Below are 26512 nucleotides of genomic sequence, written 5' to 3' on the forward strand. Positions count from 1 at the left end.
ATAGATAATGTTAATTTGTGGGTTTTCTAAGTCAATATGTGGCCACTAATATCTGTTTTCTACTTAAATTTAATCTTAATAATATAGTGTATTTCGAATAGATGTTGGAGTTAGGGAACCATGGGTTCAAATGTTTGCTGTATGGTACCGGTCTTGTTATTTAACTTCTCAGTTCCCTAGGAAATTGATTCTTTAAAAGTGTAAAAGTAAGTGATGATCTTCCTTAGTTGAGGTAATTCCATCACGAGAAGTTTCTGATGTTATAATATATAAATATATATAATATATAATAATATATAAAATATAATGATGATATAATGAAATTATAGGTTCAAGTTAAAAAAAATTGGTTTTCACAAACTATGTGGTGGTGACCACTGGTCCATGTTGTTCCTAAAATCTGACTCTCTTGTTGCCTTTGGCACAGTAGTGAACAGACTGCCAACTCCTAATGAAAACCAAATAGAACATCACAATGGAAATGTACTAAAAAGAGCATAAATTTGCATGGTAATTTACACATGGTAAAGTATGATAAACCATAACAAAAATACTTGGTCCTCTCAGTTACCCTGGAAAATTGGTAAACATCCCTATAAAGCACTACTATGTTACAGACAAAGCAGCAGAAATTCAGGGAGATTGTGACTGCCCAATGTCTCTATGCTAACGAGTGGCTGAGCAAGGATTTAAGCCCAGCATATTTTATTCAAGTCCAGAATGCTTTCCACCACATCATATTGCCTGTCACTCTTGATTCTAGAGTATATTATGCATGCTTCATTTGATAATAACAATAATTAGCATTTATATAGCACTTGAAAGTTTATAAAAAATTTTAAGATATTACCTTAAAGTAACCTTCATTTTACAAATGAGGAAACTGAGGCTGAAAGAGGTTAAATAACTTCTTCAGAGCAAGATAGCTAATCTCCATCTTCTAAGTAGGTAGCCAGCTTGGTCATCAGATCACAAATCTATTATAGTTTAATATAAGCATTTACATTTCCTGAGTGCAATATGTACTACAAAGAGTACTGAACAATCTTTTTAAAAGGTGGAAGGCTTTTATTATAGTTGCAGTACAGAATTCACTAAACTGAGGCTGAAAGAGGTTAAATAACTTGTCCAGAATGAGATAGCTAGTAAGTATCTGAGGTTGAGTTTTTACTTAGGTCTTCCTGACTCCAGAACTCTATCCACTGCACTATCTAGATGGTTTGAGTATACTGTACTTATTTGCTTTTGTAGGGGGGACTGAACAGAAAATCCCAACCATCTTAAGTAAAAAAAAAAAAAAAAAGAATAAGACCTCCTCCCTCCCTCTCCTAACAAAACAAGTCTTCTCTCCAAGGTTGCATGTCTGGGTATGAGCTATTGCTGAGCTTATAATAGCATCTGTGTTTGCCTACCGCACTAATCCATTACTCATATCATCATTGTGATTTGTAAAACACCATTGGGTACCTTGAGTTTGAAAGGTGCTATATAAAACCAAATTCACTCTAGCGTAGCTTGTTTATCAGTTGTTAAGGTTTGGCTGAGGAGGGACCAAAATCAATGATAGAATGTTTTGCAGAGGTGGTTGCTAACAAGATGATATTGTAGAAGAACCTTGAGAGAATTTACACATGCTCAAAATATTAGTCTTGGGCATGATGGACAGAGGAGTATGTTTGAATTCAATCTCCCTGTTCTTTGTTGAAGTCTCCCAAGTGCTGTTTCCCTTTGAAATTTAAGAAGTATCCTTTCCCTGGACTTGTTGAGAGACTCAGTAACTATGTTACTGCTAGTAACTATGATTGTTTTTTGAGGGAAGATGATGTTAAAACCAAAACAAAACTGAGGTATATCTTTTATTTTCTTTTCCTTTTTCTGATAATTCTGAGCTGAATTTTGATTGGATTCAATAACTCAGTCAATCAAAGGTCTGGGGTTTCACACTTGGGGAAGGAAAGGGTTGTACAAATATATCAACTCTGTAAGTCTCCTTAATGGTATTAAGATTGAACAGTTTACAATCCATGAAGGGGCAGATGGACAGAGAGTCCCATGAGTGCTTTACTGGCGTATTGCCTGCTCTCTGGATGAAAGCCTGTGAAAATTTTCTTGGGGTTAGTAATAAAACCATATGAAAGGATCAGGTAGGTTTACATTTAGCATACTGTAAACCATGGCTTAAGATGCTTTTCTACACACAAGCAGATGGATTTCTACTCATAAAAACAGCTCTCTCCACATGTGAAAGCAAGCAACCAAAATGAAACAGGAGGAGAAACTAAGAAGAGAGGTAGGGGGTAGGGGAGGAGGGGAGAAAAGGAAGCACTAGGTTTCAAAATGTTACCACACGCTTACAAAAGGAGCCCGCCAGGCAGTAAGAAATTCTTCTAGTTGGTGTCCAACGAACAGGTCATATCAGTGAAGAAATTTTCTCTCTAAGCATCATCAAGGAAAGACAGGTGGAAGTAAGTCTGTTACCTAAAACAAGCCTAGGCTCTGAATTTTAATTCAAGGTTTACCACTTGGTTTCTAATGTTGAGCTACAATCTGTCTGCTTCTGATTATCCAGCTGTAAGTGGCACTAATTGCAATCTGCCTTCCCTTAAGATATATTATGAAGCTGTTTGCAAAATGCTTTCAAGGCAAAATCTTCCAAATGCTATTAATTCTGGAAAAAGTCAGTGTCAGCTCAGACTGTTTGCTCCTAAATGCTAGCTAGCCTGGTCAGTAATCTCCAGAGATAGCTAAATCGTGCAGCTGGCTTTTTAGAGAATGTGTATAAAGAAGCATTAAAGGACTGTTGAAAATACTGTAACTTTAGGCAATAAATGAAACTAAAAATCATCACAGGTGAAGCAACAATGAAGTTATTATTAAGCGATGAATATGAGAAAATGATCCGGGTTAAGTATTTGGGAGACATGATAAGATTGATGAAAGGAACTGAGGGCTATTGGTAGCATCACAGTGCAAAGTAGGGTTAAGATTGGGGGCAGGTGTTGGGAGGAACAATTTCTCCTTCATAAACCATAATCTTGAGAGCTGGGTTTTGCCTTCAATAGGGCTGAGGAGAGTAATGAGCACTGCATTGGTAGTCAGAAGACCTAAAATTATATCTCAGGTGAACCGCTTTCTAGTGCTTGTGATTACAAACTATTTCACTTCTATTACCTTCATGTTCCTCATCTTCAAAACAGAACCCTTCTTCCTTGTCCTACATAATTTTTGTGGAGTTTCTGTGAGGCTGTCAGAGGACTTTTTATTTTTTATTAAGACACTTTGCTAGATATTGGACTCACAAAAACAATCTTTGCTTTCAAGGAGTTTACCTTTCAACTATTTAAGCCACCTCCATCCTCTATGTCATGTCTCTTATCATATCAAGTTCTCATGCCTCTGACTTTTTCACTCAGCTTTTCTCTTTCTTCCTATATTAATCAAGAATTTCCCACCCAATCTCCATCTTTTAAGTAGATAGCCAGCTTGGTCATTAGATCACAGATCTATTATAGTTTAGTGCATTTGCATTTCCTGAGTGCAATATATACTACAAAGAGTACAGAACAATCACTTTATTAATTTATTTGGCTGAGGCAAGTGGCAGTAAGTGACTTGCCCAGGGTCACACAGCTAGGAAGTGTTAAGTATCTGAGATTAAATTTGAACTCAGGTTCTCCTTCCTTCAGGGCTAGTGTTCTAAACACTGCACCACCTAGCTGCCTCCACTTTATTTTTTTTTTTTAAAGTGGAAGGTTTTTATTATAGTTGCAATACAGGATTCACTAAAACATACAATTGCATTAAATTAGAGATTAGTAACATTTAGTGGGTTGTCATACTATCATTTACTGTTAGGGATTAAATCTATTTCCTCTGCTCCTTAAACAGTGCTAAAACTTCTCTGGATAGTAATTTCTCAGCTTTTTTTCTTTTCTCCCTTCTCATTCTTCTCCTTTGTATCTTATCTCTTCCTGTTTGGTTTCTTGACAGACAGCTGGTGGTGCAGTGGATGGAGTGTCAATTCTGGATTCAGGAAAATCTGAGTTCAAATATGGCCTCAGATGATCACTGGCTGTGTGACTCTGGACAAATCACTTAGCTCCTGTTTGCCTCAGTTTCCTCATTTATAAAAACATCCGGAGAAGAAAATAGCAAACCACTGTTAAGAATATCCCAAATGCTTATACCCCAAAGAGATACTAAAGAAGGGAAAGGGACCTGTATGTGCCAAAATGTTTGTGGCAACCCTGTTTGTAGTGGCTAGAAGCTGGAAAATGAATGGATGCCCATCAATTGGAGAATGGTTGAGTAAACTGTGGTATATGAACATTATGGAATATTATTGTTCTGTAAGGAATGACCAACGGGATGAATACAGAGAGGACTGGTGAGACTTACATGAACTGATGCTAAGTGAAATGAGCAGAACCAGGAGATCATTATACATTTCAACAACAATACTGTATGAGGATGTATTCTGATGGAAATGGATTTCTTCGATAAAGAGATCTAACTCAGTTTCAATTGATCAAGGATGGACAGAAGCAGCTATACCCAAAGAAAGAACACTGGGAAATGAATGTAAACTGTTTGCATTTTTGTTTTTCTTCCCAGGTTATTTTTTACCTTCTGAATCCAGGATTCTAGGTTTCAAATAAGAGAACTTTGGTTCTGCACACATATATTGTATCTAGGATATACTGTAACCTATTTAACACGTATAAGGATTGCTTGCCATCTGAGGGAAGGGGTGGAGGGAGGGAGGGAAAAATGGGAACAGAAGTGAATGCAAGGGATAATGTTGTAAAAAATTACCCTGTCATGGGTTCTGTCAATAAAAAGTTATTTAAAAAAAGACATCTTGAGATCTCAGATAAAAAAAAAAAAAGAATATCCCAAATGGGGTCATGAAGAGTTGGATACAACTAAAATGACTCAGTTATAACAAATCTTTTTTCTTTACTTTCTTAATAGGAATTGGGCTAGTGGAGATCAAAGGTGGTTATAAGAAGGGAGGTGAGCTTTCAGTTCTTATACTTATATTGAGAGGAGCAGCTAGGTGGCTTAGTGGATAGGGCACCTGCCCTGAAATCAGGAAAGGAAGACCTGAGTTCAAATTTGACCTCAGACACTTAATACTTCCTGGCTGTGTGACCCTGGGCAAATCACTTAACCTTCTTTGCCTCAGGGGGGGAAAAAAGGTTTACATTGAGAGTCCAGTCTTCCTGCTTTTCAGATGAGAAAGCTGAGGACAAAATATATAAAGTGTCCTACTTGAAGTCACATAGTTGAAGGGAACTAAGTGGTTTGTGAGGGGTTGCTAACCAAACCATCATAGTCCTTCTTTCCCCCATTACTTTAAACCCTGATTAGTAAAGCATGGAAAACAGAGAAAAGGGTTTTTAAAAATCTCCATAATCCCATTCAGATCTAAAATTCTACATATAATTCCATGTCTAGTGATTAGTGATACTAAGCCATTCAATAGAAGATTTCCTTCTGTTACCTGTTGCCATAGTCAGTCAATAAGCAAATGAGATATTTGTTAAGTGTTGGACACATTCAGGTGTTCTTTAGTCCTGTCCAATTCTTTGTGACCTCATTTGATCTTTTCTTGCCAAAGATACTAGTTTGTCAGTTCTTTTGCAGCTCATTTTACAGAGTAGGAAACTGAGGCAAACAGAGTTAAGTGATTTGCCCAGGGTTACAGAAGCAATATATATGTCTGAGAACAGATTTGAATTCAGGAAAATTGTTCTTGACTCCAGACCCAGCATTATCTATTGTACTACCTAGCTATCCTGTTGGATACATCCTTAGCACTTAATAAATGCTTATTCCTTTTCCCCTCTATACATTTAAGAGCCTGCTATTTGCCAGGCATTGTGTTAAGTACTGGGGATACAAAAATAACAACATAGGGAAAAGACACTCCCAGCTGCCAAGGAACAGTCCTTTCCTTTCCTCTCCAAGTCTTCAAAAATCATCTTTGATATTTGTAAAGGGATGAAACTCTGAGTTGATGCACTGGAATCAGACTACTGAGAACTTAAGGCTAATTAGCAATTGGACAATACTCTATTAGAATATGCTTGGAAAATGCTTTTGACTATTCTGTGCTGGTTTGATCTTTTGGTATGTACAGAAATTGTGGGAAGGACTAGGGGGTAGAGTAAGACAAACCAGAGTCACTTTGGCAGTAAAGGAGGAGAAAGAACGTCATGAAGATCCTGCATCCATCCCCTTCACTTCTACCCTTAGAGACCAAGAACAAAGACCAAGGACTTTTGCTTATCCTGACTCCGGCTGATTCTAAGGCATCAGGGTGCTAATTTGGTCTTCACAGATATCTTTATTCATCTCACACATTTCCACTGTTAACTCTGAATCCTCTTAGATCTCATGAAGATAATTTGAATTCCATTAATTTGCATCTTACTAGGGGCTCTTTAAGAATACTAGGTTGAAGTTGTAAATGGCAACAAGAAGATTATATGATGATCAATTCTGATTGCCCTGGCTCTTTCCAACAATGAAATGATTGAGACCAGTTCCAATAATCTTATGATGAAGAGAGCCATCTGCACGCAGAGAGAGGACTGTGGGAACTGAGCATCGATCACAACATAGCATTTTCACTCTTTCTGTTGTTGTTTGTTTGCATTTTGTTTTCTCTCAGTTTTTTTTTTTCCTTCTCGATCAGATTTTTCTTGTGCAGCAAGATAACTGTATAAATATGTATACATATATTGGATTTAACATATATTTTAACATTTAACATGTATTGCATTACCTGCCATCTAGGAAAAGGGGTGGAGAGAAGGAGAGTAAAATTTGAAACAGAAGATTTTGCAAACATCAGTGTTGAAAAATTGCCCATGCATATGTTTTGTAAATAAAAAACTTTAATAAAAAAGAACAACAAAAAAAGAATATTTGGTTGAATTCCAAGAGTCTTGTGATGGAGAGAGCCATCTGCATTCAGAAGGAGTACTATGGGGATTGAATGTGGATCACAACATAGTATTTTCATCTTTTTTTGTTGTTTGCTTGTTTTTTTTGTTTTATTTCTCATTTTTTCCCTTTTTGAACTGATTTTTCTGGTGTAGCATGATAAATGTGGAAATATGTATGTAAGAACTGCACATGTTTAACTTATATTGGATTAGTTACTGTCTAGGGGAGGAAGAAAATTTTGGAATACAAGATTTTGCGAGAGTGAATGTTGAAAACTATTTTTGCATGTATTTTGAAAATAAAAAAGATATAATTAAGAATACTAAATTTTTTTATTGAGCATGTGAAGCGAGGTGCAAAGGAAAGAATGATGGCATTTTCAGCTTTGGAATTTGCTATCAGTCCCTGAACTTTAGTTTTCTTTTCTGTAAAATGGGGTTAATAAAAGCTCCCTGGCTTATTTCATGGTATTGTTGTGAGACTGAGTTAATTTATGAACATATGGACACACTTCAAAATCAGTAAAGTGCTGTGGAAATGTCAGGTATTTTTTGCTGTTATTATTAGATTACCGTGTAAATTCTTAAAGCCAGGGACTGAGTTTTATGTTTCCTCTGTAATGTTTATTACAATCCTAGCTACAAAGAGAGTTATGCTGTATAGAGTGAGCACCCAGTTCGTATTGAGGAAGTGAAGATTGAAAGCCTTGCCAGGTGGCCAAAAGAAAGGGTAAAGACAGGGGAGAAAAGGAGTAGGCAGAGAAAAGTGAGATTGTGTATAGTATAGTAGAAAGAAAGGGGGACTTGGAATCAGTGGAAATCTGGGTTTGTATTATACCTTTAACACTTGCTAACTGTGACATCTTAGAGAAATCCTTTACCTATTTATAAAATGGTGTGAGGAATTGAGTGAAGACATTATCATGGGAAAATAGCCTTAATTGTGACTTGAGACTTTATAATAACAAATAGAGCTATAGCTAAAAGTTGCAGGTGACTATCTGCTCCTTTTTTCCCACCACCTCTTACTTAGCATTTAATTACTTCTTTTAAAGGTGATATTGGCTTTAAATTTTCTTATTGGAGTTTATTATTATTGGCTTGTATTCTTTTGTTTCTGAGAGTGGAATGTAAACCTGGACTCCCCCAAACAATGGGAGAAAAGATCAGGCTGGGGTTAGGGATAGGGGGGACTTATTTAATCTTGTGTTTCCCAGTTTATGGTTTGCACACATCTTGTCAGATGGAACATGACCTTTCTCTTGAGATTGTAGTAACCCCATTTTTGCTTTTTTTTACTTTGAGAGTCTCTGATTGTTTTTGTGAATGCTACTGGCCCATACAATGGGAATAATTATTGTTTGGTTCAAACTAAAAAATATGTGTAATTATGGTTTTGTATGCTAGTTATTATTATTATCATGGTAGATACACCCAGAAAATGGAGATCTTTGGGTTAGTGAGCATTGTTGTTGTTCAGTCATTTTTAATCATGTTTGACATTTGGGGTTTTCTTGGCAAAGAGACTATTTTTTGCAATTTTTTTCTCCAGTTCATTTTGCAGATGAGAAGACTGAGGGGAACAGAATTAAATGACTTGTCCAGAGTCGTAGAACTAATAAATATGTGGGGCCAGAATTGAATTCTACTTCGGTGCCCTTTAGCTACTATGGCTTAATAGAAGGAATGATGAATTTGGGTCTAGAATATCAGGATTTGAATTCTTACTGCTACTAACCATCTAAGGACATGGTAAAGAGATTTGGAATAGATAAGAAAAAAATTACATTTTGGATATGGTTAGTTGTGGTGTCTGACATTGCATTAAGTGCTTTTTTATTCCCCTCCCAAGCAATAAACAAATATTTTGTAAGGTGGACTGTGTGCTAGCACTCATCTAGACTCAAAGATGGACAAAGAAATAATAGGATTTAAAATCTTTGCTCAGAGGAGTTACACTTGTGGAGATGAAGATGGAAAGATAGTTAATATATTAACACAAGACTATAAATGTCAAACGAAAAGTAGGACAGAAGTGTTACAGGAGTAAAGAGAAACAAGGAAGAAAACTGGATTGTAGAATAGGGGAAAGTTGAATGGAGATGGTGATGCTCTGATAGACAGTTTCAGACCAGGGGAATAAGTGAAGAAGCAAGAACAGGTGAGAGCAGTATTCTATACACAGAGTAAGTGCTTCCTAGATAGTCGCTGAATTGAACTGAAAAGACAAGACATACTCTAAGAGAGGGATCTCAAACTCAAAGAAAAATGGATCCCTGTTGGCCAGGCGTGGACTTAGAAAACCACAAATTAACATTGTCTATGTTGCATAAGATGTATTGTATTTTTATTTATTTTGTTAAATATTAACCAATTATATCTTAATTTGGTTCTATGGCAGACTTTGACATTTCTGCTCTAGGGAACATTTCACTTTAATCACTTTTCATGCAGCATCTATGAAAGAATATAATTTGTTAAAGTGGAAAGAATAAGAGATTCAGAATTAGAGAATCCAGGTTCAAAGCCCACCTCTGTCTCTTACCATTTGAGAGACCTTGGACTTGTCAGTTTCTTCATCTATAGAATGGGTAGATTGGGTTAGATGGGCCTGTGAGGTCCTTGAATACTCCAAGTTTATGATCCAAAATTCCATTCCATGTAGAGTATTATACTGGGCCAGTGGAGATATGAAAACAAAATGAAAAATAATTTATGCCTTCAAAAAGCTTACGTATTACTACTGGTGTTGGTTTCACAGGAACATAACCTTTATAAAACATAAATAAGATAATTTGAAAAAGTGGCGAGAGCACTAACAATAAAAAAGGGACAACAAATATTCCAGTTGTTTGGAGCAGAGGTTTCAAATGGAAGTTTAGCATGAGAGAGAGAATATTGAAAAAAACAACCAAAAGTCTTGAATTCAGATTCTGACTTTCCTAGTTAACTAACTCTGTGATCAAAGACAAGTTACTTCAAGTTAACTTCAGTTTCTTCATATTTTAAAATGAGAGGGTTGGACTTAGTTTTCTTCCATCTTTAAATCTTATGTTATATCTTATAAATGTTATGCTGATTTTGGGACTAATTTGCAAATGGTAAGTTGGTTTGTATTCTTGTCCCACATAGTTATCTTTGAATAGCTGAAGGATTCTTCCTTTCCCTTCCTTTCCCTCCCTCTCCTCTCATCTCCCCCAAATCAATCAATGCTTTGGAATGGAAAATGGAATGGTTAATGACTTTACTAATTTTGTTGACTTTTTTGAGGTCCTTTATTATCCAGCAGAGACTGGACTCTCCTAGCAATCAGATAAAACTGAACATTCCTTAAGCTGGGCTTGTAGTATTAGCATGCTGAACCTGGAATTTCCCCCGTTATTCTAGAGAACCAATTCAGAATGATCCCTCTCAACTTCCAGTTCTGAAAAAAAACCTGGGCCCAGAAATGACCTAATAAGACCACTATGCAATGATTTTTATCTTTATAACCCCTGTAGCCTATGCACACCTGATGTATAGCACATAGTTAAAGATTCTAGAGGTTAAAAAAAAGGCAAAAAAAGGATTTACTACAATCTCAAGAGAAAGGGCAACTCCCAACAGACAAGATGTCAGCAGAGGAGTGCAAAGAATAAACTGCAAAATATGAGATTAAATAGAAGCCTCCCAATCCCTATCCTAACCTTTTCTTTCATTGCCTGGGAGAGTCAGGCTTATACTCTAAACACAGAAATCTATCCCATAAACAAAAGAATAAATGAAAAATTCTCAAATCATATTTCCCTAGAGAACTGCTATATAAGCAGATACTCTTGGATGAGAGAATTCTGTTACTTGAATTCCCAAAGCCATCACCTTCAGAAGTACTTACATACTAATTAAGAGGTGCTGGTAGGGAACAGGAAGGGAAATGTTCATCCAAGTCAATTGAACACCTGCTTTTTATCTATAGCTTGACTTGTTATTGAAAAGTCTCAAGTCACAATTAGAGCATAGGTTGAAGCCACATTCCCATGAGAAGTCTTCACTCAGTTTATACCATTCAGTCCCTCCTTGTTACTTATTAATCTTTGAAGACCTTTCACACCATTCCTGATTCATTTCCTCAACCATCTTGTTCTTGGTCTCCAATCCCTCTGGACCTGATTTGCCTTTTTTTATCTACTGGGATCCATTCTCATCCTTTTAATACTCCAAGTTTAAATAGACCTCCCCCTTTAGGTGGAGGAAATCCCAGTTATGTCCCTGAAGTAAAATTTTTCCTATAAAACCTACTTCTGGACGGTCCCATGAGTGCTTTCTTCCTTTGGGTCAGTCCTCCAAGGCACTCGGTCTTTCCCTTTCTCCTTTCCCCATGTCACGTGGCATCTCTCCTAACCCCACTGCTTCCCAACCGCACTTCTCCTTACAGTTATCTAACTCTTTCCGGGTGCTCAGTCCCTTTCAGGATTTAGCGTGCCAGCCAAGGACATGGCCCAACCTCATGGGGTGCTCCCTTTCTACTGGGTATTTGTGAGTTCCACTGAGGAACTTGTCTTTCACGTGCTCTCCCACTCTATTTCATGTTTACCATTCCCGATGTCCACCATATCCCCTCATTTTGTCTGTAATCTATTCTAAATAAATCTAGCCTTTGCCAAAGGGAGTGGCCATTGTGAACGCTTCACATGACAGAACCCCAATTTTTGCTGTCTGCCATCATTTGGTGGCAATCCCACACCATAGATCACACCAGGAGGACCAGTCAGGAATGGGACATGGGCTAATTTTCTGATGTGTCTGACAATTTCTTTCACTACCATTATCACTGGTTCTCACACAACTAGAATTTAGCTCTACCTTCTTCAGCCAACAAATAAGCTAATACCAATCTATACTGGAGTATTGCTTCTCTAGTCTGACTAGTCTAGTCTGCTAACAAATCCAGTGCCTTTGTCATCTGGTTAGTAATTATTTTGACTATGGCTTGAAGTCTAATGAGTCTATTTAGCATACAAACTGGGGTTTTATACCCCCCCACTCCCATGTGGGGCTATCTCTCCAACCATTTGTGTCCCTAGTAATTCCAGTAGATAACCTTTCACAAATAAAAATGCAAATGCTAAAAGAAACAGATATATTCATTTAGGAACAGATAGATGACTAGACCAAATACTCATTTATTTAGGCATTCAATTTTTACAAATTACCCAATATACAATTTAGAAAGCAGCATGATTTAATGAGGAGATACACATATGTGACTTCTTTAGGTAAGTTACCAAAGAAGCAAAAAAAAAATTTAACTTAAAATCAAATCAAATATAGATTTAAATTTCTAGTAACAAATACTTAAGTATCACTATACATATATTTCTAAAATCTTATACCAGGATAGACAAGTTCAACATTTTGGCACACACTAGTTAATAGTAATTATACAATTTCAGAATCAGAATTCCAATTTAAATACACACAACTCCAAAATTTAAGGTGGCAGAAACTGTCCTTTCAATCAGTCTATAGGGTTTTAAGAAATTGGAGGACTTTAGAATCTTAGAGGAGTAGGTTGGAAAAAAATTGGATTCAGGTATCTCTCTGCAGATCTGTGACCCAGTGACTAGCCCACCCTCCAAGCCAGAAATGGGGTAGGGTTGTCAAAGATGTTGGGGCACTAGGGTAAAACCCAGAAGAATTCAAGCCTGGCCATGGAAGGACTCTTTTGCAGTTTTTCTGTAAGCCTCAGGTTTAGGACCTCAAAAGGCTTTTAGTCATGTAAATTAGGTCTATTTAAAGATACACTAGACTAATTTAATTTAGTCAATAGTGCCAAGCAACTTAAAACTTAGTCTCAAAAGTCTCCAGAATCTGCTAAAATGTTTTAGTAGTTCTATAACTCACTATTTCTGCAGACCCAAATTGGCCATTCTAAGTCCACCGAAGTATGTCAGTTTTTTTTTTTCTTTTTGGTGTGGCAGTTAAAAACTTTCTCCATTTCAGAACTAATCCTTTCTCTCTCTAGCTAAAAGCTACTTACATAAGTCCAAACAGCCAGATCTTTTCCTTTGTAATTTGGCTGACTGAGAGAAACACAGAAGACAAAACACAGGCTCACACACATGGAGGAGCACAAATTGCTTTTCTAAATTAATCTAGCTCCTGTTCTTGACCCCACCTTGTGAGGAGGGGAGTTCTGTAACCAAAGCCATAGGAGCTGGCAGGATTAGTAGTTCCTCTGAGTGAGTGGGGTATTTCCCTAAACAAAACAACAGTATTTAATCCCTATACATTTTGGAACTTCATTCCCATTCTTCCTAAAGGGCTACCTTCCTGGGACACTAGAAAGATTTTTTTTTTTTAAGAGCCAGCTAGTTTGTTCCTTTTTCAAGGTTCACAACATCTTAACCTCTTTTATAGAGAACTCATGTAATCTTACCAAAGGAAAATGAGAGAACCCCTATAGACTTGAACCTCTTAGAATTTTCAAAGGGAAATGGGAGCCTTAAATTTTCCCAATCCCAGTCATCCAGATGGCTCATCAGTTCTTGGCAAAGAGAAAGTCCTCTTACCCACTTATAGTCTCTCCTCCCCTCATCAGCTGCGTGCCCTACCTGGGTTGTTCCTTATCTGACTGATTTTAAACTTTTCTGTGCTGGCTTATCTCCTGAGCAGAATTAAACCCCTATCTTTGCTAGCCATTTCCATTTTTACTTTCTCTGAGTGTTTCTCTTTGGGAGTTTACCCTACTAGAGAAGGTGTTCCAGAGCCAAGTCCAAGGACCACCAGAGAACTCTCAGGAGGGTGCCTGCCCAAGGATTTGGTATGGGAGAGACTCTTCATAAACAGGAAATATCCCAGACAAGCCCCCCAAACTGCGTGGGGACAGTGACTCTTACCCAGATTAAAATCAGAGACTCCCGGGGGTAAAAGAAAGCAAAAAAGGGGATTTATTACAATCTCAAGAGAAGGGAAAGCTCTCAGCAGACAAGTGTCAGTAGAGGAATACAAGGCACAAATTGTAAAATACAAGATTAAATAGAAGCCCCCACTTCTCCCTGACCTTTTGTCCTATTGTCTGGAGGAGTCCACCCTTATACTCTAAACACAGAAATCTGTCCCAGAAACAAAAGAATAAATAACAAACTCTTAATTCAAATTTCCCTAGAGAACTGCTATCCAAGCAGATATTCTTAGATGAGAGAATTCTATTACCTGAATTTCCAAAACCATCACCTTTAAAAGAAATACTTAAATGCTAAATAAGAAAAGAGGGAACAGGAGGGAAATGTTCATTTAAGACAATGCGACACCTGCAGCTTTTGGCTATAGCTTGACTTATTATTGCAAAGTCTCAAGTCACAATTAGGGCTTAGTTTGAAGCCACATTCCCATGAGAGGTCTTCACTCAGTTTATTCCATTCAGCACTTGAGCTCACTTCTAACTATGCTCCCATGTATACATGTGTACCTACTTAGTCAAAATAAATCCACAGATATAACCTGTTTTGTCTTTTTTAGAACAAACTCTGGAAGAAAAGATTGATACAACCCACCAACCAATGAATATTTACTGAAACATTTTCTGAAACTTCACATTAAAAGATGTGCATCTGTGCCAAGAGGATCCAATCTCCTTGGTTCTGCCAAATCCTTGTTTTCCTCCTCTAATTATTTTCCTCTGCCCTTTCGGTATTCCTCTTCTTAGGCTGACTACTCCTGTTTTAGCAGGCTCCCACTGCTTTAGTCTACTTTAATTGGTCCCTAGTATCTTTATTTTAATGCATTCTCTTTTACTATGATTAACCAATTGCTATGCTGGTCCAAGGAGATATGCCTTCTGAAGTAGGGTGCCAACATCCTTTTCCCAAAAGTTATGATACCAACTTGGTATATCTAAATAATAATAATGGCGATAAGAGTTAATAGATTGCAAGTTTCAGTGAATGATAGGGTAGTGGGTATCTTTAAAAATAATAAGGAATAGATCTCCTGTGTACAATGGGTATTATATTGCTTGCCTTCTCAATGAACAGGGTAAAGGCTGGAGAAAAGGAGAGAATTTGAAACTCAAAATTTTTTTAAGTTAAAAATCAATAATAAAATTTTAAAAATAGTGAACAAGGACCATAGACAAAAGATGCATACCAAAAGGGAGACTTACCAATAACAATGAAATCTTAAGTAATGAGTAGATATAAGAACAAATAAAAGAAAAAATTAATTACAATGTAAAAGAAGATAATAATGATGAAATTTGGAATACAGGTAAAGCAGTCTTAGGGGAAATAGTAAACCCATAATCATACATTAACAAAATGAAAAAAGAGAAGATGAAATTAATATACATTAAAAAATTAGAGTATCAACAGATAAACAAATCTAAAGTAAGCACAAGAGGAGGCATCAGAAATGAGAGGGGAAATAGATAAATAGAAAGCAAAAACCCTAATAAAAATAATAAACAAAATGAATTTTTTTTCAAAAGACTAATAAAATTGATTAAATCTTGGCTAATCTGATCATAAAGAAGAACAGAAAATCAAATCAATAAAATAGGAAATGAGCAAGGTAAAATCATAGCAAACCCAGAGGAGATTAAAAAAAAAAAAGGAATAATCAGAACATATGTAAACATGTATATTTACATGCTAATAAAACTGAGGACATAAAAGAAATAAAGGATACCTTTTAAAATATAAAATCCCCGAAGTATCAAAAGATAAGATAGAGATCTTAAATAATCTGGTCATAGAAAAGGAAATAGATTTAGTTGTAAAGGAACTATCAAAGTCAGTAAAACAATAAACATCTTGGATCTGATAGAGAATTCTGTCAGACTTTAAAGAGCAATTACTACCTATACTTCCCAAATTATACGAGTACCTTTTCCAGCAAATACAGGAATGAAGCAAGAGTGCCACATTGTGATTTAATAAGGCTTCCAAAATACTAGCAATAACAATAGGACAAGAGAAGAGAATTAAAGGAATAAAGAAATAAAAAAGAGAAAATACTATAACTATTTGTTGATGTTTTGATAGCTTACTTGGAAAGCCCGAGGCAGTGCTGTCAGTAAAGTTTCAGGCTACAAAATAAATCCTCAAAAATTAATAACATTTCTATATAATGATAACAAAACCCAAGAAGCACTAATAGAAATTTTATTCTAAATAATTACAAAATCCTTAAAATATCTGAGAATCAAACTCCCAAAGAATACAAAAGACTTGTTGAGATTCAATTGCAAAGTGATCCTTAAAGATTTAACAAACAATTAAATAGTGGAAGAATATTCAGTATACATGATTAGGTCATGTTAATATAATAACAATGACAATACTATCAAAATTAATTTATACTTTAAATTCTTTACCAATGAAATTACCAAGACCATACTTGAGAGGACTTGATAAAATAATCATAACGTTTATTTGGAAAAAAAAAAAGCAAAGTGGTGAAAAGAAGTAAATGTAAAGTTGAGAATAGCACTTTCAAACCTCAAACTATATTATAAAGCAGTTGTCATCAAAACAATTGGGTATTAGTTAAAAAAAATAGATCAATGGTACAGACTAAACAAAAGAGATTAATAAACAATAGAACTTAATAACTCAGTGTTTGATAAAGTGGAAAATGTAAGTTACCTAAAGAAAAACTCCTTTAAAAAAAAATTAAAAACGAAACAAAACAACTACTGGGACAACTGGAAAGGAGTCTGGCAGAAATTAGACTCTGTAATATATTTTCAGTGGATAATCCATTACCTTAATATTAAAGATATGTCAAAAAAAATTAGAAAAGAAACATGTTCTGGGCAACTGGGTGGCACTGTGGCAGCCCTTAAGTCAGGAGGACCTGAGTTCAAATGTTGCCTTAACCACTTAACCACTTCCTAGCTGTGTGACCCTGGCCAAGTCACTTAACCCCAATTGCCTCAGCAAAAAAAAAAAAAAGAAAGAAAGAAAGAAAAAAAGAAAGAAAGAAACATGTTCTTCTCTTAGCTATAGAGGTAAGAAGTATGTTCTTAAAGAAATAAGAAATAGAAACAGTTATAAAGGATAAATTAGATCATTTTGATTTCTTGGAACTGAAAAGCTTTTGCACAGAAAACATTAATGCGTCTAGAATAAAAAGGTTGAATGAGAAAAAATCTATCAAATATCTCTAATAAAGGTTTGGTAGCCAAATATATAAACAACTAATACATACATATGACTAATAACTATTCTGCAATAGCTAAATGGTCAAAAGATATGAACACACAGTTCTCAAAAGGACTGCATCTGAAGGACTTAATGATGAAAAATGCTATAAATCTTCAGAGAAAGAGCTGATGTAGTCTCAATGAATTTTAAATAAAAATTTAATATTTTTCTTGCTTGTTTTGTGTTTACTTTTATATATGACTACTATGGAGATATGTTTTTATGTAAGTGCACATGTATATGTTATATCAAATTGCTTGCATTCTCAACGAGGAGGAAGAAAAGGAAAGGGAAGAAGGGAGAGAGGGAGTTTAAAATTCAAAATGTAAAAAAATTGAATGTTAAAAATTATTTTTATATGTAATGGGAAAAAATAAAATATTAAATAATTTTTAAAAAAGGAATTCTAAAATATTCAAATTCATGTGGAAAAAATGCTCCAAATCATTAATAAAATAAATGCAAATTAAAACAAGTCTAAGGTTTCACTTCAGACCCTACAATTGGTAAAAGTGACAAAAATGGCAACAATCAACATTGGAGGTGGTTTGGGAAAATCAGCACACTAATACGTTGTTATTGGAGCTGTGAAATAGTATAACCATTTTAGAAAGTAATTTGGAATTATGCAAATAAAGTAATTAAAATGTTGATACACTATGAATCAGAGATTCCATTACTGAATTTATACTCCAAGGAAGCCATTGATAAGGAAAAAAGTCTCCATATACTCCAAAATATTTATATTATCACTTTTTGTAATAATTAAGAATTGGAAATAGTCAATATCCTTCAATTGAGGAATGTTTAAAAAAATTGTGATACATGGATATAATGGGACACTACTACCCTATAAGAAATGAACATATGATGAATACAGAAAAGCCTGAAGAAATCTACATGAATTCATAGAGTGGAATAGGAAAATCAAGAAAACAATATACACAGTAACTAAAACAATATAAATAGAAAAAAACAATGACACATCAAAAAATTAAAAGTAAATACAACAACAACAACAAAAGATCAAATGGGACTTGAATGAAGAGATATAAGAAAACACTCCTAATATGTACCTGGTGGAGGTATGAAGAGCAAAGCTTGTAGATATTGCACATATTTACAGATTTTTTTCCTCATTGTATTGATTAAGCTGTCTTTTTTTTTTCTTAAAAATATCTATTCATCATATAGGATGGTTTTCAGAGAGAGGGAGGAGGAGAAAACATGGGATACTATGATGATAAAAGAAGCAGAAAATATCAATAAAATTATTTTTTAAAGTAATTAAGGAAGTTCAAAAGAATAAAATATTTTGTGGGAAAGCTAATAGGATCAATTTTGGACTTGTTTAATTAATGGGACATCAAGTCTGAGATATCCAATAGGCAGTAGGAGATGCAAGACTGAAGCTCAGGAAAGGAGTTAATACTAAATAAATAGTTTTGAGAATCATTAACTTAAAGATGATAATTGAATATTGAAAGCTAATGAAAAATGAATTATTTAATGTTATTTGTGCCATGACATGCAAGGGAATTGGATTTAAGTGAGGGAGGACTGTGCAAGGTCACCTGCTGCATTTTCCCCTCCAGAGCTATCTGCGTCCAGTGGCCAGATATAGATCAGGATGACTGAAGATGGCCTTAGATGGAAGATCTTTTTAAGCTAAGGTCTTTAGTAGGTCTCAGTTGAAATGATCAAGTGAAATAATAGAGAGAGTGAGCCCAGGACAATGCTCTGGGATACACCCATCATTTGCAGACATGACAAATTAAGATTCAACTCTGAAGAAGGAATTGGCAAACCACTCCAGTTTTGCCAAGAAAAACCCCAAATAGGGTCACAGAAAGAATTAGACATGAATGTCTAGATTTATTTGAACTGATATAAAATGAAGCAAACAGAGCCAAGAAAACAATATACATAATAACTATGTGAGTAAGGGAGTAGTTCACAAGAGGAGGAACTCACTAATCAAGAAAAAGGGCCTCAAAAATGGGAATTATGGAGCTAAAAGAGTTAAATTTTCAGAGGCATGGATTGTAATCTCCATAAGATTGCATTTGGCAAGATAATGTCCAGAGAGTCTGGTGGCTATTAATGAAATGACTACTTATGCTCAGTTTATGGTTAATTTAATTTTTGATTTTTCTGAATAAGAATGATGGTGATAATAACTATTTTTATGTAGTATTTTCTAGTTATAATATGCTGTGTGTACATTATCTCCTCACAGTTGCATTGCACAAATAATCAGGCAGCTAGGTGGTATAGTGATAGAGTGCCAGCTCTGAAGGCAAGAAGACTTATTTTCCTATATTCAAATCTGACCTCAAGCACTTACTAGCTATGTGACCCTGGACAAGTCACTTAACTCTATTTGCTTCAGTTTCCTCATCTGTAAAATGAGCCATTGGAAAACCATTCAAACTGCAAATGGGATCACTAAAATTGTATATAACTGAAATGACATAAAAAAATTCCATTTTATTGATGAAAAAACTAAGACTCAGAGGAAACAAGGGACTTATTCAAGGTTAAACAATGCTTGTATGGTGGCATGTGAGATTATTATAGGGCTCTATGGCATTTGACTTTCACCAGACAGACTTTGGAGGACTCACACAAAACTTGTCACTTTGACCATTTTTAGAGATGGAGAAATGGAGGCACCATGTTGTGAGGTCGTAGGCAGAAAATATGTACGACATCTGAAACCTCTAAAATTATTTCTAAACTCAGATTCTTTCCTTCCTCCTTCCCCATGCAGTTTGTGGAACACTTACAAATATTCCATTTAGTGTTACAGATCATAGATTTTAATAAATTGGCTTGACTTCTTTGCACACATTGCTGATTTTGTGATGATGAGTAAGAGCAAATGGGAGGCTATCCTTTATCTGAGATGCAGGAAAGTGATTGATGCGATATTACACCTAGATTTACTATTAGCATGTTAACAGAGGGGACACACTATTATAGTTGGTTGAAAAATGATATAATAGTAGGACATCACATTTATCCTGAAATGGAAATAGGAAAAGAAGTAGAAAGGAGTGTAAATATGATTAGGATTAATGAGCCCAGTTTTCTGCCCTATGGTTTGGAGAGCAAGGGAGACATTTCTAATGATCAAGGAGAATTCTCCTTCCCTCTTTTTATATCTATTCAACGAATAACCCTGATTAAAGGCCTTGAGTTGGGGGCAGGGTAGTCAGGTGAGGAAAAGGTAGAGACAAGAGAAGTGTCTGAATACCTCACCTGACATACCAAATAGACTGTTGCATCTCCAGGAAATTCTTGACAGGTTTCCAAGCCTCTGTATCAGTATTGGGATTAATGAGGCAAAGGATGATGAATTTGGAATCAGAAGTCTTAGGTTTGAATCCCTGTTTTGCTACTTATCAACTGTAATCACCTTGGACAATTCACTAACCTTAAAAACCAGACCTTAAGTTTTTCAGCTATAAAATGAGGTGGTTTGAGTAAATGCCTTCTAATCAGTGATCAAATGATATACTTTTGTGCCTCTGTGGATGTAAGAGGGGAAATAAATCCTGAGGAGACTACCATCCTAAAATTAAATTGATTAATCCCAAAATAGGTCAGCTAAGTGACAAAATGAATAGAGTGCCCAATTGTAGTCAGGCAGATCTGATTTCAAATTTGACTTAAGACATTTACTGGCTGTGTGACTCTGGGCAAGTCATTAATCTCTGTTTACCTCAGTTTCCTCATCTGTAAAAATGGAGATATAATAGTACTTACTTCCCAAGTTGTTATGAGGATCAGATGAGAAGTATTCTATTAGTATAGGATGCCTGGCCAATAATGCTAAATATATGATAATTATCATTGTATTATTATCATTATTATCCAAAATATCTTTTAAGTACTCAGCCCAACTTCCTATACTTCTGTCCTTTTCATATTGATCTGGAGATAGATTATGAAATCAGCAAGTGGCAGAAACACTTTTTTATTGTAGAAGGATAGTAAAGAGTCAGGAGGCTGAGTTTGAATTCTGCCCTCAAGCTTATACTTGATGAATTATGTCATCAAAGATGAGCTTCTAAGTCTTGCTAATGCCTAAGTTTCCTTTTCTATAAAAAATGAAAAACTTATTTGCAATTTCTGCTTCATAAGACTGTTGAAAGGAAAACATTTTGTAAATCTTAAATGTTAAATAAATGCATATTATTAATATGATTCAGAAGGAATGGGGTTTAGAGCCAAATTCTTATTCTGTGGCCACCCTTGCTAGTGGTGTCTGAATAATGTCTGCCTTCAGGAGATTGGGAGCACCTCAGACTCCAGAAACTATAGGGAGAAGAGAATGAAAAGAAGGAAGTAAGTTAAAATTCTCCTGCTACTTAATACAGTAAAGATTGTTCTGAAAGTCTAACATTGTACTTCTTAAGACATTAGGATGAAGAAAGACATAGTAGAGACTTGGGAAAATAAAACAGGGAGGAGTGTCTGGTTGTTCAACCTAGGAAGAAAGATTATATGTGTGCTCATATGTGCAGGAAAAATCGGTCTCTATGGAACACTCCCCAGACTAGCAGAGAGATGTTAGGAAAGGAATAAATGGATGCTAACAAACATTTTCAGATAGGCTGAGATTGAGGAGGGGTGTGCTGCATTTTTAGGGCAGAATGACTTCATGGAAGGGTATAAGGAAAAGGAACGAACTGTTCAAATCAGCAGTTAAGGAAAGCAGTTCATCAATTTGAGAATGAGTGGAACACATTTGGGGGAGAAATTTTTTTTTTACATTTCAGTCATTTTGGAATATAACCATATGCTTAGCATTTGATGATCCATCATTGTAACAGAAAAATCCTTGTGCAAAACCAACAGACTTGTCAGATAGTATATGCAATATTCTGGACTCGTGGTCTTTCATCTTTTTGCTCAGAAGAATGTCTTTCTTTCTTTCCTTTTTTGTTTTACAGGACCATGTTTAGCCACTACCACTGCTTGAAGGTCAGTTTCCCATTTTTTCTTTTTAATTTATAGTGTTCTTTACATTTAATTATTATGGTCATTGTCTATGTAAGATATGTGTCTAAAATACATATATTTACATGGGTTTCTAAATGTATAGATATAGCTTGTGGGTGGCAGGGATGGCTGTCTCTGGAATTTGAACCCTTTCTCTTGAAGATAGACTGCTCTTGATGAGAGCAGAAGAGAGCTATAATTGGGCTCTTGCTCTTTCAATTACATATCTTTCCTCAAATTTCTCCCTCTTTGGAAGCAAATTAGATATTCAGGACATGTTGAGAGAAACTAACTTCTCCTACATGTCTGCAGCTTTTCAAAGTCTTTCCTCGAATTTCCTCCAAAGAATCCTGAAATCACAGATAGGTCTCTCTCCCAAGAAGCTTTGGTACAAATTCCGCCCCTCATTTGAATTATTTCTAATAATCAGGAATTGTGTCTCTTTCTTCAGGCAGCTCAATTCAAAATGCCTCAGATTTTGTTGGAAGCTCAGGTAATATACATTGCTCTCCCAATTCAACATACTACACTTTTCACCAAACGGTAACATCATCATGTGGGAAGATCACGGCTTTTGGAAATACTGGAGCTAAATCCTGGCTCTGTTTTCATTATTTTTTGGACCTTTTCTTACCCCTCTCTCCTCCATTTCCAGTATAAAAGGAGAGGTTTGGGCAAGGAGACTTCCAAGATCCATTCTAGCTCTAAATCTATGATGCAGTCTTCTAAAAATTTTAGCTTTTACTGGTTTTTAAAATTCATAGAGCTGTAAGAATAAGTCACAACACACAAAGAGAGAACTTTGAGGCTTCTGAGAATGTATGTAACACTTGAAATAATATACACCAATTTATTACTGTTACCTACACTGAAAAAAAAATGAGCTCCCTGTCTCCCAAATTAATTGAGGAATTTTCTTTAAGTATATTTTCAATATATATTAGTTGCGTTTATTATTTTTTTTTAATTTAGATGCACAAAGACCACTGAATTCTTAAGAATAATTAAATGAAATCATTTCTTCAATATTAAAACTTTGCTCCTTGGCCTAATTTTCCAACTTAGTGCCATGTGGAAAATAACTATATGGGGAGTTTCTATTTCATCTTTACCAATTCCTATGTCTTTGGTTATCCTATTTCCTCAGGGGTTATACAGGATGACCTCTGAGGTCTCTCCTGTCTCTTGATCTATGATCCTAAGAGCCTATAAAATTATATGTCACCCCATGTTCCTCTAAATTCCTCCCATTTGTCATTTCTTACTGCCCAGTAATCTTCAATTATATTCATGTAACACAGTTATTAATTCAGCCATTCTCTAGTTCATGGATACTCTCTTTGTTTGCTGCCACAGAAAGCGCACACAGGTCTTTAAGTTGAACGCAGTGAGATATATGAGGCTTGTTCTTGTTGGACTGACATGGAGAAGCCTAAATGGACCATATGGTGTTCTCTGGCCCATAAAAACCCCATACGTGAGGAAGTAATTTATTGCTAGAAACCAAGGTCCACAGGACACAATGAAGGAAGGTGGGTAGTCAAGCGTTCTGTCCCTTCACTGTTTTATGGAATAAGGGAATGAAAAAAGGCCCAACAGGGAAAGAACGTGCCAAGGTTATAGCTTCTAATAATTAAAGATTGTTGATTCAGAAGAAGAATGGATCTCTGAAGTCTCTCTGCTACTTAACTGCAAGTCTAGTTCATAGACTTAAAAAAATTTTTTTTTCATGGTTCCTGGACTTGTGGCAGAGAAGGCGAGGAACATAAAAAGGAAAAAGGGGTCGTGAACTTCAAATGCACGGCTGGGGATTTACACAGACAGTTTGAAGAGGGAACATTTTATAAATGGCAAATTATTCTGTAAGTCGGGGAAAGAAGCCAAGAGGCTTTAATGAATTGGAGGCTTAAAGGAAACTATAGCTTTCTCCAAACACTTCAAATTAAGAAACATCAAAACAATAAGAGGCTGATCATCTTTTCATAAGGAGCATAAATGCCTGTGGTGGTTTCTTGGACTGGAAGAAATGCCTGCTTTAACAATGTGCTATACACCAGCGCTCAGGGGAGCAGGAAGAGCCCATTGGAATAGAGTTTTGAAAGTGTGTGGCTACAATTAATCCCCCCTTCCCCTTTTTTTTTAATAGCTTCAGGCTTCACACCAGCTAAAAATTCAGGAGTCCTTGAAGTGTCTTAGCTATCTGCTGGTACCTCCTCCCTTATCTAAAGATATTATCTCTAATGGCTTTTGGCAGAAACATTGATTGCTCCAACATCTTATAGAGGGTTTGCCTGCCCCAGGTTTGTGAGCCTAAATAGAATATGTGTAGTATACAGAAAGAAGAACAGACAAGTAGGACAGCCTTGAAAGGTGTGGATTGAACTTAGCATATACTTAAAAAGAAAAACAACCAGTATGAGTATCAAATGAGATAAAATATGTAATGTACTTTGCAAAACTTGAAACTCTTTATAAATACATTATTATTATTATCTGTATGACTTTGGGAAAATTACTTGGTCACTTTATAATTTTACAGTACTAATTTTGATTTTCCCTTTCTGTCTATGTGAAAAACATATTCTATTCTTTTGTAAGAATGTGGCTATAATGGGGAGAGGCATATAGGGAATTTTACAAAATGATTCTATAAAGGTATTTCAATTAGTTCTTTCTAAATGTTTTTCTCACTCAGGCTAAATTCCTGGGTAATTCTCTTGGCTAAGAATTACTCTTAAGCCCTATGACATTTAGGATCTCAGGTGTATTTAAAACTGGTAGCCAGTTGAACAATTAGTGTTCGAGAATAATCTCTGTATGTGTATGTGGGTGTGCAAGGTCCCTATTTTCAAGGTCTGGTTATAGTAGATGAACTCTGAGATAAATATGAAAAATTTGTTTATTCAGTCAGTCTTTTGTGTCCAACTTTTTGTGACCGAATTTGGGGTTTTCTTGCTTTTCTTGGCAAAGCTATTGGAGTGGTTTGCTATTTCTTTCTCCAGTTCATTTTATAAATGAGGAACTGAGGCAAACAGGATTAAATATTTTGGGAAACATAGGATAACACAACTACTAGGTGTCTGAGGTCAGATTTGAACTTAGGCAACACTTTGAACTATATGCTTCTCTTATCATTTGCAGAATCTTCCCTAAGAATCTTTTTAGTTCCTAAGAGCAAACTGAAAAGAGAAAGAAAGAAAGAAAGATAGATATAAAGAAAGATAGAAGGAAAGAAAGATAGGAAAAAAGAAAGAAAGCTAGGAAGAAAGAAAGGAAGGAAGGAAAGAAGAAAGAAAGAAAGAGAAAGGAAGGAAGGGAGAAAGACAGGAAGGAAGGTAGGTAGGAAGAAAGAAAGAAAGAAAGAAAAGAGGAAGGCATGGAGGAAGGGAAAGAGGGAAGGAAGAAGAATTGCTGATCTATTGCAGAGAATATGTACTTATTTAAAGTTGTTTTTGTCAGCAGAAAAATATCTGAGAAGGTCTGGAAACACCAGGGATGTATGGAATGGAGAGTTAAGATAAAGTGGAGGATGGGCAAATCATTCCCCCCTCTCTACATCTCGTTTCCCCATCTCTAAAATGAAGAGGTTGGACTAGTAGTTGTGTCTAAGATTCAAGTTTAAACTCCTTTGTGTGGTGAAGTAGAAAGTACTGGATTTGGAGGCCAAGGCCCTGGCTTTCATCCCTTCCTCCACTACTTAGTACTTGTCCGCCCTTGGATGAATCACTTTTTTACTTTTCTTATCTGAAAAACTAGTGTATTGGGCCAGATGACTTCTCAGATCCTCTCCAGGTCTAAATCAAACATCTTATGATAAGACCTGGTTCCAGCTCTCCACATACTTCAAGTTAATCACCTTTTTTCTTTCCCCTTGTGTTATCTCATAAGAGTAGGTAGATCTAGAGACAAAGGACAGAAGGATTTAGGTCTTAATTCTTTGGTTCTGTCATCTTAATACAACAGATAGACTGCACCAAGAAAAGTACCTGGCCCAGGGCTTATCTGCATAGGATTTCTATGTTAAGTAAGAGACTATCTTGTAGGACTGGTTGGCTCTCTGAAGAAGCAAAACAGAGAAATCCCTAACAGTAGATAGGTAATTAAGTGCTATAATGAATGAATACAGCTCTGGGTTTGAAGTCAGCATGAACTTTAGTTCAAATGACTTAAGATACTAGCTGTGTAACTCTGAGCATCACTTAATCTCCATTTGTTTCAGTTTCCTCATCTATAAAATAGGTAAAATAAGAACACCTACCTTTCAGGATTGTTGTGAGGATCAGATGAAATAATAGTTGTGTAGCATTTAGCACAGTTCCTAGCACTTAGTAATATTATTAATTTTTTTTAAAAAAACCT

The 26512-nt window shown here is 35.7% G+C and overlaps 1 long non-coding RNA gene across 1 annotated transcript; it reads left to right on the top strand.

Moving 5' to 3' along the window:
- The first annotated feature begins 2370 nt into the window (after positions 1–2370).
- On the top strand, positions 2371–7422 carry LOC127557960 (uncharacterized). The gene is made up of 2 exons (XR_007952681.1): positions 2371–2465; positions 3991–7422. It is a non-coding gene; the product is annotated as an uncharacterized LOC127557960 (long non-coding RNA).
- Positions 7423–26512: the final 19090 nt, after the last annotated feature.

The sequence above is a fragment of the Antechinus flavipes genome, chromosome 3 (assembly GCF_016432865.1).
Source record: "Antechinus flavipes isolate AdamAnt ecotype Samford, QLD, Australia chromosome 3, AdamAnt_v2, whole genome shotgun sequence".
In the NCBI taxonomy this organism is placed as follows: domain Eukaryota; kingdom Metazoa; phylum Chordata; class Mammalia; order Dasyuromorphia; family Dasyuridae; genus Antechinus; species Antechinus flavipes.